The 15,125-nt window shown below is 33.5% G+C and overlaps 1 non-coding gene across 1 annotated transcript; it reads left to right on the top strand.

Annotated features, from left to right (window-relative positions):
• The first annotated feature begins 13,732 nt into the window (after window positions 1-13,732).
• On the top strand, window positions 13,733-13,837 carry LOC112134830 (small nucleolar RNA U13). Its single transcript, XR_002916179.3, has one exon. It is a non-coding gene; the product is annotated as a small nucleolar RNA U13 (small nucleolar RNA).
• The last annotated feature ends 1,288 nt before the right edge of the window (window positions 13,838-15,125 follow it).

Genomic DNA, 15,125 nt, shown 5'->3' with positions numbered 1-15,125 from the left:
GCATGCATGGTGCCCTCCTTGTGCTTAGGAGGAGAACACGTGCAGTGTGTTTAGGAAGTTGTACACATGCCCGCCTGAGGCTTTCATCCCTTTTCTAGTGGAATGGCCCCAAAAGGTCATACTCCACCATTTTATCTCTTAATGCACATGCTTGAGCTCACTTGCACAATTCCTGAGATTTTATTGGAAGTTGATTACCAATTTCAAGTGTTTTTATCTGCTTGGGAAATTGCCTCTCCCTGGTGCCTATGATCAATTACCACTTTAGGGTGATAGCTGTGGACCATCGGGAAATTGCCTCTCCCTGGAACTTGCTGCCAATTTTCATTTTTAGAAAGGCATTGTGATAACTGCTGAACCATCACCTGATGGTTGCCTGACATTCCTAGTGGGTATGAGGGGGAGCCCTCTCCTGTCCCACTCATGTCTGGCTAGATACCTACTGTAACAGTACAGTCTCAAAATTATTTATGTAATGCCATCATGAAGCATTCTGTTCAGTAGCTGATAGCAAATACTTTCAGAGAATAATTTTAGAATAAAACAAGAAACTAGGAACAAATTCCTAGGAATTTCATACAATTTCTGAAATAACTGCATTTTTATCAATACATATAGTAACCTAGGAGGGGTTAAGCATCTTTTCTTATTTGGCAATGTTTCCTGTGTCATTCAAGTATCAAATAAACCAAATTATTTTTAATATTTCTTTTTAGAAGGTAAAAGAATAAATGCTTTAAGATTTTCCAGGGGCCTTTTGCAAAATCTTAAGGTCAGTTCAAGAACAAGAAGATTTAATTTGCTGGGCACAGTTGCTCACACCTGTAATCCTAGCACTTTGGGAGGGTGAGGCAGGGGGATCATGATGTCAGAAGTTCGAGACCAGCCTGGCCAACATGGTGAAACCCTGTCTCTACTAAAAATACAAAAATTAGCTGGGTGTGGTGGTGGGCACCTGTAATCCCAGCTACTCAGGAGGCTGAGGCAGGAGAATTGCTTGAACCCAAGAGGTAAAGGTTGCAGTGAGCCAAGATCATACCATTGCACTCCAGCCTGGGCGACAGAGTGAGACTCTGTCTAAAAAAAAAAAAAAAGCTTCAATTTAGGATTTTATTTCGGGAAGGCAAAATTATAAAAACTATAAAAAAGCAAAAAAAACTCTTTGCTCTTTTAAAATTCAGAAGTCTTGATTCTCTTAAATAGTTAAGGACATAACAAAAGTTAATATAAAGCAAGGAAAATTATTCTCACAGAACACAAAATTTTAGTTTCCTAGGCAGATTACTAAAAATGTAAACAAAAATCCTTCACAATCTCTCATTAAGAAGAGACTAATATAATACAAGAAAATGTCCTTTTAACAAAAAACTAAATTCAACTTTTATAATAGTACTCTATTAGGCTTATTTTTTTTAATTCCTGTAAGTAAATCCATTCATTTTTACCATCTTTGATCACCATGAAGTTTACTTTCCACAAATCTTCTATAATTTTCTATACCCATTTTGTATTTGTCCTGTATTTTCCTCTTTCTCCTTCTGGAATAACCAGTATCTTACTTTAGGACAAAACTGCTCTCATTTGCCCTTAAGAAACCATATCCTTCATATTCGTTACCTTTTCTTATCAATGACACATCTTACTTTCCTTGTATAGTTTTCATAGAACTTTCTTTAGTATTTTAGGTAGTTTCACTTACAAATGTCAATTATAATTTTTTAATGCTTGGTAAAATTTTTACACAGAAAACTAGGAAGTAAACCATTGTGAATTGTCTGTTGCATACCAGTATTCAGTATCAGATTACAAGCACTTAAACTTAAACTTATGCTTAGCTGTTAATATTTAAGTAGTCGATGTTTGTTAGAAATAATCTAGATGTTGAATAAATGTCTATTACTTAATTTAGCTTAGCATAACTCAACAATTTCAAGATACTAAAACAATATTGAAATTGTTTATAGGCAGACATAGTACAACATTGAACAAAACTAGCCGTCATTGCAATTCCCTATTTTTCAACCCACGAATATTAGACTTCACTACAAATCAAAAACCTAAAAAAAGTTAAATACATGTCTTATAAAAGTTTACTCTTGTGCTTGAAACACACAAAGTAATATATATCAAGTCATTCATTTGTATTGCCTCTTTACTTCTATATTTGTTCTTAGGTTGAATATATAATTTTTATAGTCTTAAACTATATTATTAAGTAGAAATAATATTACCTTATTGCACTAGAGAATCCAAGTAGAATAAAAACATATGCTCATATTATACTTAATGCTGATAACTAAGAAGATATAGCTGCTTATATTAAACCAATAATATTAAACTAATCATATTTACCAAGATTTACCCTAGTCATGTGTACTTGAAAAGCACTTGGGCTAGTTTCTGTATTTCTGGAAATGTTGAATTATATTAGCATTTATTTATCTCCAAGCCAATAAGACTAGAACCTTTATGATATTCTACAAATTAATTTGGTAATACCATCGGGAGGTAGAAAATATCATACACAGGCATACCTTAAAGATACTGCAGGTTTAGTTCCAAACCACCACAATAAAGCAAATGTAATAAAACAAGTTATATGAATTTTTTGGTTTTCCAATGCATATAAAAGTTATTTACACTATTCTGTAGTCTATTAAGTGTGCAATAGCAGTATGTCTAAAAAACAATGTAAATAATTTAACTTAAAAAATACTGCTTGCCAGAAAGTGCTAATGATCACCCAAGCCTTCAGTGAGTTGTAGTTTTTTTGCTGGTGGACATTCCTACCTTGATGTTGATGTCTGCTAACTGATCAGGGTGGTCATTGCTAAAGGCTGGGGTGACTGTGGCAATTTCTTAAAATAAGTTGTGCACTACTGCTTGAAAGCATTTTATCCACAGTAGAACTTCTTTCAATATCAAAGCCAATTCTTTCAAATGCTGCCACTACTTTATCAACTGAGTTTATGGAATAGTCCATATTCCAAATGACTTTGTTCATTTCAACAATATTCACAACATCCTCACCAGCAATAGATTCCGTCTCAAAGAAATCACTTTTCTTGTTCATTGATAAGAAGCAACTCCTCATCCATTCAAGTTTGATTGAGATTGCAGCAATCCAGTCATATTTTCAGGCTTCACTTCTAGTTCTAGTTCCCTTGCTATTTTTACCACATCTGAAGTTACTACCTCCACTGAAATCTTGAATCCCTCAAAGTCATACATGAAGCTTGGAATCAATTTCTTCCAAACTCCTGTTAATGTTGATATTTTGACCTCTTCCCATGAATCACAAATGTATTTAAATGGCATCTAAAATGGTAAATCATTCCAGAGGTTTTCAATTTACTTTGCCCAGATCCATCATAAGAATCACTCTCTATGTCAGCTGTAGTCTTACAAAATGTATTTCTTAAATAATAAGACTTGAAAGTCAAAATTACTCCTCAATTCATGGGCTGCAAAATGGAGATTGTGTTAGCAGGCATGAAAACAACATTAATTTCCTTGTTCATTTTCATCACAGCTCTTGGGTGACCTAGTGCATTGTAAATGAGCATTAATATTTTGAAAGGAATCTTTTTTTTTAGGAAGGGTAGTAGGTTTCAACAGTGGATTTAAAATATTCAGTAAACCATGCTGTAAATAGACATGCTGTCATCCAGGCTTTTTGTTTCATTTCTAGAGGACAGGTTGAGTAGATTTAGCATAATTCTTAAAGGCCTTATGATTTTTGGAATGGCAAGTGAGCACTGGCTTCAACTTAAAGCTACTAGTGCATGAACCCCTAACAAGAGAGTGAGCCTGTTTTTTAAATTTTGAAGCCTGGCATTGACTTCTCTCTAGATAGGAAAGTCTTCTTCCAATAGAAAGGTGTTTATCTACAGTGAAAATCTATTTTATACTATGGCCATCATCACTGATAATCTTAGCTAAATCTTCTGGATAACTTACTACAACTTCTACATGAGCACTTGCTGCTTCGCCTAGCACTTTTATGTTATGAAGATGGCTTCTTTCCGTAAACCTAATAAACTAGCCTCTGCAAGCTTCAGACATTTCTTCTGCAGCTTCCTCACCTTCCTCAGCCTTCACAGAATTGAAGAGAGCTAGGGCCTTGCTCTAGATAAGGCTTTGGCTTAGGAGCATACTGTGGCTGTTATGATCTTCTATCTAGACCACTAAAAGTTTCTCCATATCAGTAATAAGGCTGTTTTGAATTTTTATCATTTGTGTGTTATCTAAAGTATTGTTTTAAATACCTTCAAGATATCACTTGGGGGGGGGTGGTTGGAGATAGGAATTTGACAAGATATTGACGGTGATCGGATATTCGGTGGGAAATGATGATTAAACCGACTTGATTGAATTGTTGCTAAAACTGGGTTCTTGAGGACATGCCCACTGATGGGCCCAAATTGAGAAAGGACTTAGAGAAGTCTTTCTAGAGTTTGATTAAGGAGATAATTTTAATTTTGTCACTTAGCATAACATCCTTTGCATTAAATGGCACTGTAATTATTGTTGAATTATTAAAATTATTTTTACACTTGCCTTCATCTGCATTTGTGCAAATCCTTAAAGGCAATCTGTTTCAAGCTGATATTCTGTTTACAAAAACAATCTTACTGAAGAATAGCTTCAATTTTAGATTTCCCTTATTACCATACTTCAAAGTCCAACTTTTTTTCTTGGCAAAAGCAAACCTTAAGTTATTAGGTAGTAGGTAGGCAGTCAACCTTAAGCAAACCTTAAATTAGTGCTTAGTCAAAGATACAAATACAAAGGACCGATATAATTTTATGAAGGTGGCAGAAGAAGGAGGAAGATTCATTGCATCTTGATTGCTGAATCTAGTCCCCTAGGTCAACTGTTGTAACTCAAATAACTTTCGAGTCAGGCAGGTGATATAAACAAGTTTTGCTCTAATACAGGATCTCGATAGTTTTCTTTAGGCAGAGATACTCCTTGAATAGTAAATACATAGGGTAATATTTCATGAAACATGCAATCTCTTTATTTTTCTGTTCAGTAGCAAGAGAATAATTGTCTAACACAGACGGTAAGTAAAGCAGAGACATGAGGGAATAGCAGTGACTATGGTGAATGCATAAAATATATCTTCTTGAAAGGGCTAGTTACTCTTTAGTTCCAACTGATTATTCCCATATGAAAATGTATAACCACTGAGGCCAGATAGCCTGACTTTTCAAGAGAAGTTATATATTCATATATTAATAGGAAATCTTTAGATATTTAAATTTTGATAACCAATTCAAAATTATCAAAAACATCTTTCAGGTCACAGTGAGATCCAGATGCCCTAACCTGAATTAGAAATGCATATAAAGAGGGCTGACATCATGAAGTAAAATAAAAATTCTGAAAAACAACATATTTTAATGGCTGCTGTGAGAATTCTGTCATTGGCATAAGGTCCATAAAGTTCCAGTTCAGAGTAAGGATTAAACTAACCTTTTTATCAATTAAGTAAAAGTGTACTTTTCTTTGCTTAGGCTGACAATTCTCTAATTTAAAAACAATGGCCAGGGAAGTAATTGAAACACTCACAGCTCAAAATTGCTAAGTAAATAGGTAGATTGTTTGCTAGGAGACCAAGGCTTTCTAAATGATAGGTTCTGAGCTTCCAGTTAGAATCTAGGCTTAAATAAAGGTATACCTTGGAATTCTTCTGCCCAATGGTGGTCATTTGCTCAGGAGGAGTTGCCCCTGGATGATTTAGGTAAATGTAATGTACTTCAATCAAACAAGGAAAAAAAAGTACCTTGATGGTATTCCAGAAAGCCACAGCACATTATCTGTCTTCACTTTATCTCTTCCTTCTTCTAGTACACGGAGCTTTTAACGACACAGGAGAAAACTATTATTAGTAGTAATAATTTAAAATAAATGTTACCTTTTTAAGTTGAGATAGTAATTTCAGAGTAGTGGTTAAAACTTTAAGATTCAATGTCCCTTTGCTATAATAAATATTTTTTGACATGTGTAATGAAATAAAATTCATAGATAATATAACATTTTAAAAATAACATTTAAAAATAAGCTATGTAATGCCTTAATTCAAGCATAAAGAGCAAAACAAAGAAAACAATTCGTGATATAAAATAAAATAGTATACATTAAAATATGTTAAACATTGACTACTCTAAAAGGTAAAAATACTCTCTAAAATTTCTAAAATGCCCCTGCAAGGCAGAACCATATGAACTGAGAACTATTCTGGTATATTTGAATTTGTGGTACACACATACTTTGCCTAGTTAAGTGTTTCCCACATAGAACTGAGGTTCTTAGGACATCTGTCTCCTGAGATACTTCAGGTTAAGGATGGCACATTAGAATACACTTTTAAAAGCTGACTATTCTCATTATTATATTTGATAACCTGAAAAGTCTTGCAGAAGTGAAATGCGTATAATTTTGTTTATCCTAGTGTTCCTCAAATTTATTTGATCACAACACATCTTTTTCCCATAAAAATTATTTTTCTCTGCTATTTTGTTTCATAATATGGAATTTTCAGTTTAGTAGTTTTCCCAGGGGAAGGATCCATGGCATGTGTAAAGTTAAAATACATTAGGAATAGGTGTCTATGTTAGGCAATTACAGGACTGTAAACCATCTAAGAGATTATGTTTTAAATATCTGGGTACCTTTTAAAATCCTCATCTTTTCTGGATGGATTATAGTAATTTAAGAGATAATTTATGGTACAGCTAATTCTCCATCTGTACTGTTTGTAATTATTATTTTTATATAATATCAATTTAATCTGAAACACATAAGTACTGCTTTGCTAAGCACAGGCCCTGAGCTGAGTGAATAGTGAGTTTGATAAATCTCTTAGGCACAAGCAGCTTATTTTCTTCCAAATATTGCAAGATCCTTTCGGTCTTCCACTGTGTTTAGCAAATATTAAACACTTGGTGAGTAGTTGTTGATTCCCCGATTTTTATATTTGAAAGAACTGTTAATGATTCTAAAACATAAGCATACTTAGATTAAAAGAAGACATACTGTATTTGAGGGAAGCCATTACATTAATATCTTCATTATCATTATAATCATCATCATTATCATCACCTAAGTTTCCCTATAAATGTCACAATACAAAGTTCATACAAAAGTTGTAATAATTAGTCATATCTTTAGAGCAAAATCACTTGTGAGAAATTACTCCTTTTCATCTGTGTCATCATCATCATCATCATCTTTATCATCTTTAGCAGGTCCTGCCATTTCCGATGTTTTATAAACATATAAAGGATGGAAAGGCATAATTATCATATCAACAAGGCATTCTTAATGTCTAATATTTAATGAATACTTACTATATTCCAGCCACTGTGCTATCTTCCCTACATGAATTATGCTTGGTAACCATCACAACTCTATGAGCCAGCGGCAAAGATAAGGAAACCAGAGAAGAGTGATGTTAAATAATTTCCTCAAGGTCATAAATTGGGACCAGAGTCAAACCTCGACTCTCAGGGCTTTTGACTCCAGAGCCCACGCTCATAAGCTAAAGACAGTCATGAAAAGAACTAAGGTTACTGTGTTTACTCAACTTTCATACACGTACTTGTAAAGCTGTGCAGTTGCGGCATGAATTAGTCACCCAAGCTCTTCATGTATTGGTACAAGAAGTCATTCTCAAAGCTTAGGGACTTGACCTTGTTCTGAAGTTCTAAGACTAAGTTCCTTAGGGGAAAATGTATCTGTGTGTGTTTTCAAAAGGAAAGACAATTATATCTAGACTTTTCCAGCATCCCTATGATGGTATCTATCTCTCATCCATGTAATTTCTTAGCCTGATTTGGAGCCTGAGGTAAAGAAAATAATCCTAGGTATTCTGACCTCTTCTCACCCCACCTCTACCTCTTCTCTGATTTTATCCTTAAATGGATAAAGGATGATTTGTTAATATGGTTACTTTCTCACATATTAACAAAAAATATTTTAAATATACATGAAGAAACGAGGTATTTATTGACTAATGAGTTCAAATTTGGAAGGTAAAATGAATGTGAGTTATTTTTATATAAGCTTACAAAACTTAACAATAGCAATAAAAATTTAAGAGCAAGAAATTTAATGTCATCCACCAATTGAACAGTTCCCTACCAAGGATTGGTCTACAAGAAAGAGTGTTTTCTTCAGTATCAAAAGTGAGCTATCACAACTATTAAAGGAACAAAGGCAGCAGAATTTTAAAAGGTACTGGCTGAAAGGAGAAAAATAATTGCTCATTCACTGATCTTTACATCATGTAGTTCAACATCTTATTTCACTTATAAGTAAGATTTTAACATCTCATACACATTCTCACTTTTTATTGTCACTCTCTACTATGAGTTTTACTGTGTTATAGATAAAAATGAGAGAAACAGAAACAAACTCCCTATACTGAGAAGTATTCATAAATGATTATCATGACTCCAAGTTTTTAATTCATGTACAGGGTTATAAATTTTAGTAGTTAGCACCTATATGTTTACTTCATTTTCTTAGAATCTATATGCAAACTTTCAAAATACACACATTCACGGGATTTGCAGCATTTTGGAAAATTATAAATACCTTTTAAAAATACCTTTATAAATTAAAAATTATAAATACTTAAAAAGTACCTTTATTTCCAGCTTTAAATTATATAAGCTATTCTGCTTTCCCTCTACCATGATTCTGGCATTTTCCCATGTAATGTGAAAATAAGACTGTACTACATTAAATTTCATTTGTAACATTCCCGGTCACGGCTATATTCTATTAAGATTTCCCTGTAGCTTTATCCCATACTTCGGTCTGTCTACTGTTTTCAAACCAAGGTATGGTTGAGAGTTTACTCCTATTTCAAGGTCATTTATACAGAAGCTAAATGAGATTGGCCCTAGTATAAATCTCAGGGGAACTATATTTGTTACTTCTTATTTTCTACAATCTTCTACTCACAATTGTGGGGAAGGGCTGTGTATGTTTGTGTGTGTGTGTGCATGTGTGTGCATTTTACTCTTCCTTTTTAATTTCATTCTCAGATACAATTTACTAATCTATTAATACAACACTTTATGGACATGAGCAAAGAACTATTATAGAAAAGAAGGTTTAATATTTATTCCAATGGGAACAAATCTATAAATGCCTCTACGATTACACATGTTAAAATTCAAGTACAGAAAGAAACATATTGAAAGGGATAAAGATCAAAATAGGTAGTAAAACTGTGATTATATGAACATCTTTACATACTGTTTCTAGTTGTAAACAATGATCCAAAATTTAGCGTCTTGTTTTTATATTTCTTTTTCATAGAATTTAGCCCTCCACTTTGAAGGCTTCATTTGCATATGATTTTAAAAGTTTTGAACTAACATTTTATTATTTATAAGGACTATTTTTAATTATATATTATTTACGTAAAGTGATGGTGTTATGCTTTGTAACATCTTAAAAGATTTAAGGACTGGAAAGTTTATCACATTTATCCTTAAAAGACACTGTACTGTAAAACTAATAATTTCTAATTTGTTATATTTTCATGGTTGGATTATGCATCAGAAATATGAATTGTTAGTGCTTTCCTTAGCACGTAGTTAGAATAGCTAATAGAAAGCATTTTTTTTAGTTAGAAAAGTGTAGTGTTATGTATTTATAAGGGGATCCTATTATTTTGGGGATCTATATTTGCAACCATAGATGATTCTGAGAATTTAGCTTTTGCCACCTTTATTTATTCCTGGGACACCAATGTACGTAAAAGAGATCACCGATATTTTTTTCCTACCATTGTTTGGCTAAGGAATTAAATGTGAAGTGTCTTTTCTTAGGAATATCTGCTTTGCTACTTTAAATGCTCATACTTGAAACACCCATGCATTCCTGCTTGTAAATGGCCGTGTGGAGAGCCTCTGAAACCACATGGAGAAGACAAAAAACCCAGATGAGCTCAGCCTTCCCATAGCCTTTGCCAAAACACAAAATATATGAGGGCAGCCCTTTTTGACCCTCAGGCTAGTCTTAGTTAAGAACTGAATACCTCTGACTGATCCATGTTGATGCCTGATGAAATAGAATACTCTCCCAGTCCAATCCTATCTAAATCTGTAATGCCCAGACTGTGAGCATAATAAGATGACTGATTTTTTTTAAGCTAATAAATTTTGGGTTAGTTTCTTATGCAGCAACAGGTAACTGGGAAACTACCTTTCAGATTGTATGAAAACATTTATTATACAAAATACAGTTTCCATGCATTTACAAATAACTTATTCTTTAAATAGTTCATTATTTATTCTATAACAAACTAAAAGTCATTAGCTTCTTTTTCTGTGTTCTCTTAATTAAGTTTTTTTACAGTCTTCCATCACAGTTCTTTTTTTTTTTTTTTTTTGCAATACATTTTAACTGTTACTTTATGTGTCTTGCTTCTTTCTTTAGACTACATGTGGGTCTAAGATCATGTGTATTTCTTTAGTAAAATAACATGAGGTTAAGCAAATACACTTTTGCTCAGACAGTCTGGGCTCCTGGTCTGTGTAACTTAACCTCAAAAAAATTCTCAGCCTCTTGATGTGCAACATGGAGGAATGAATAATATTTAATCAAGAAAATTTTAAAGATTAATCAGGATTAAGCATAGAAAGTTCTTAAAATATTTTAGCTTACCAAATTTCCTGCTCCTAAATTTTATTTCTTGTCAAGATAAAGTAACAGTTAACTCATTTCCCCTCTCACCTAAAATAATAAAAAAAAGAGATAATACATATGAAGCAACAGTTTTCAGGACACTGAACATCAAACAGCAAAGAACAGTAATCTTCAAAAGACAGGAGAGAAGTCAAGTGATGCTAGGAGTGCTCTACCTTACCCTGAGGGTCTCCTTGCTGTGACAGAAAGAGGGGGAACACAGGTGGAGTCTGATGGCCCATGAATTGAGGAGCCGGAGCTGAGACAGATCAAGGAGTTGAGTGTTCGTAGGAGAAAGTACTGGAGATTTGAGCACCTCACACAGAGAGAATTTTGGATATCTCAGGGGGCCCCTTTCTAGTATTCAATGGAGTACTGCTCAACACAAGCATGTAAAGGGGCTACCTCATGCCCAGGGAAAAAACAGTTCAAAGGATTGCAAGTGAACAGGACATATAACTCACCTAGGGCCAGAAATAGTCCTGTTTGCATCAACCAAACTGGAAAACTTTATGACTTAAGGAGCACTGAGTAGAATACACAGAAGAGTCTTGCCTAGTAGTGGAGAATAATTATCCCTGGAATGGGCACTGCTCCAGTCCAACCTAACACATCTTGAAAACAAGATGTGAGAGAATTAAATCATTTCTAAGTTACCTATCCACATCCAATGAACACAACTCAAGAATATTTACAGATTCACAAAAATGTCCAGAACTCACATAGGTAAAATTTACCATGTTTGGCATTTAATAAAAATTATTAAGTTTTCAAGAAGCAAGAATATATGTCCTATAATGAAGAGAAAAATATACAGTTAAGTTCAACTCACATAGATGTTAGAATTATCAGAAGATATTAATGAAGTTATTATAGTTGAATTACACATGTTCAAAATATTAAGTAGAGATATATGATATATATCAATCAGCCTCCTTCTTCATGAAAACTAAGATGGGGGAGATGATTAAAAAAATACACTGGACAGAATCAACAGCAGATTAGATAGAAGAGATTACACTTTTGTAATTAATTAATATGCTTCACACATCTACTGAAAAATAATTAAAAAATAGCTATATAGAATATAAACTTAGAGTTAAATAGAAAAGAATAGGGAAGAGAAATAACATTTTTTGTAGTTGTATACTGTCCTAGGTACCTTGCACACATTATCTCATTTTACTCTTACAATATAATAATTCTTATAACAAAAACAACCTCATTTGATTCTCACAATAATATTATTCATGTTTTTAAATGAGAAAACTGAAGTTCAGAGAACTTCAGAGACTTTTCCAATATTATACTGCTTGAGATGATAAAAGCCAACATTTGAGTATTCTGGCTTTTTAAAATCAGAATTATTTTGGTTTGTTTCTCTGCTCTCCTGAACTATTTCCTGGAAAAAAAAAATTCCATTTCCCACTATTCTATCCACATTCCTATCAACAGGAAAGAGGATGATAGGCAGGGAGGCACACATCTAGTTTAGGGCAAGACTGTGAAATTTGTTCACCTAAATACTGCTTATTTTTTATTGGACAAAAATCTAGTCATATGCCCAGATCTATTCAAATGGGATGCTAGGAAATGTATTCTGTAACTGGGTACCAAATCAGTAATTGGCTGTTCTTACAGGCCCCACCACAGCTTGCTCTAAATGCTGCAGTAGAGCTATTCAATTCAGTAAGTTGATCCCCAGAGTTCATTGATCCCCACAGTAAGAAACAAACTAATAACAACACAAACAAAAGAAGAAGGAAGGGGAAGAGGAGGAGGAAAGAGGAGAAAGGAGGAGGAGCAGGAAGAGAAGATGGCAAGAAGAGAAAGAAGTAGTTGTTTTTCCCCCACAGTCAATGACAAAAACTCATTTGTAAAATTCAAAAATACTTAACACATGATTCTCCATAGCCAATAGATCTGTGGCATTGTACAGAGAAGAGCTAAAGAAAATACCTCCTTTTGGAGCAAGCAAAAACAGAAATAGTGCCTGAAGGAAGTAAGTAACCACTATTGTCATGGCCACTTACAAATCAGATACATTGTGACTTGTAGTCTACACTTTGTTAAATGTCATGAAAAAAGTCATTGCAAAGATTAGGTTACTTTGGTAATGTTAAACTTTTAAAAATTTCATCTCCAGAAGATGAAATTTAAAACAGTGGTATTATGCGAAAAGATAATTCCTGAAGTATCTTAACCAATTCATTAAATAACAAGGGAATAAAATCCCCATAAAAGTAGACCCTAAATAAATATTATATTTTGAAATAATCCTCTTCTTAATAAGTATCACTTGAATAATCATTTTCCAAGTTAGAATGTAATACATTTCAATGAGAAAAAATTGGACAAATGTTTGAGAACCTCTATTAGATTTCTTGACCGGGTAAATATCACATACAATTTGTATAATTATTTAAAGATGGCCAAAAGGGACAAAATAATGTTGAGGTGTAAAGTGATTCGATTAATGGTTCTTTTTTTAAGTACAAAAGTGAGATATATTAGAGAAAGGAAAAATGATTGGAGGCAACCAAAACCAGGACTCAGAAGATAACATCATTTTTCTTCTGGTTTCTATTCTGTCTGAACAGAGCTTTGAGTTTCAATCTTCCCCAATACTATATCTCATCCTTTACCACTATCTTTCTCTCTTAAAGCTATTGAGGAGAGAGTCAGGGGGATGATAAGGAATGGAAGATGGCTGAAAGAAATGATTAATAGGATTCTAAAATCTTACATAGTTAAAAAGAAGTTACTATAGCGGTGCCCTCTATATTCTAAAGTATGTGAACTTAGCTAAAACCCAGAAAATTTATCCCATGTTCTCAAAAATCTTTGTCTCATTTTTCCTTTAGTTATAATTTCAGATGATTTCTTCCTTTTGTTCACATGGTGTTTTTCATTTTATCTCAAATCCTATGCCATATAAATAAAATAACTGCAATTTTGTCTCTATCTATCTATCTATCCATCTATCAATCATCTATATTTAGTTGAAAATGTATAGGGAAGTCTTTTGCAGTTCATAAGCATGATGATTGGGATTTCACACTCCTGTGTGAAATATACCTTCCTCAATCCTTGTTATAACATCAGCACATTACCTAACATGAAAAAAATGTATACAGAAGCAACTTATACCATAAAGAATAAGTAGCTTAGAAAGATATTTTTCTCAGGTTCAGCTAAGACATAATGTGTCTTTCTGGCTAACAAAACACTATGATTTCAAGTATTTTTCATTTTTCATTTATTGTTCCCAAAATATAAATGGATATGGCTCAAATATAAATAAAAAGCATAAGATTAGATTCATGGGCTTACAATAAGGTCCTTAATCCTGCTTCCAAAATTCCCATTAAAATTGTCTACAAACTATGAAAATGTGAGAGGAAAATGTTAATGCCAGAAAAGATAGCTAAAGAAAAGTATCACCCATTTACCAGAAAACTGGTGGAATTTCTAGTAGATTCAATGTTAAAGACACCATTTTGAATCAAATCCAATAAAAAAGATAAATCACTACAACACTCATTAGCAACATTTTACACAATCCCACTTCCTCCACTTTCTTTCAAGTACATAGTATTTTTAGTCAGTATTAAGAGTAAAACCCTAAGTAGACTCCTTCAAATGATACCCATTAAATCAGAAAGGCTTCAGCTGCACAGCCCTCATTAAACATTATTTGGATCTCTATCACCATCAAGAAACAAGAAAATTTTAAAGACAGTCATTACCAAAATTAATTCCCTCCCACAATGTTCCTGGGTGGCTGAATCATCAAATGGTACTCTACTAGGAGTCTCTCTTTCATCTGAGGTCACCTAATCATAAAAATTTCTTTGTGAAAATTTTGAATGGAGATCCATACTTATTATCAACAAAAGCCAACTCAAGTATTTTAATAATTTCAAATCAATATTGGCAAATATATGCAGTTAATTAAACTGTATGAATTTGATGATGCACCAACATAAAACATTTTTGTTTTTCTCCTTACAGCATTCTTCTCTATTTGATATGGTTTGGTTCTGTGTCCCTACCAAATCTCATGTTGAATTGTAATCCCCAGTGTTGGTGGTGGAGCCTGGTAGGAGGAGACTGTATCATGAGAGTGGTGTTCATGAATGGCTTAGCACCATCCCCTCAGTGCTGTTCTCATGATAGTGAGTTAGTGAGTTATTGTGCGATCTGGTTGTTTAAAAGTGTTTAGTGTGCACCTCCCACCTCTCTTTCTCGCTCCTGCTCTGGCCATGTAAAACGTGCTTGCTTCTCTTTCACCTTCTGCCATGATTGTTAAGTTTTCTGAGGCCTTCCCAGAAAGAGAAGCCACTATGCTTCCCATACAGCCTGCAGAACTGGGGCCAGCTGAAACTCTTTTCTCTATAATTACCCTGTCT

The sequence above is a fragment of the Pongo abelii genome, chromosome 7, assembly GCF_028885655.2.
Source record: "Pongo abelii isolate AG06213 chromosome 7, NHGRI_mPonAbe1-v2.0_pri, whole genome shotgun sequence".
NCBI lineage: Eukaryota > Metazoa > Chordata > Mammalia > Primates > Hominidae > Pongo > Pongo abelii.
The sequence above is the reverse complement of the archived record's forward strand: the minus strand, read 5'-3'. Positions and strand labels throughout refer to the sequence as shown.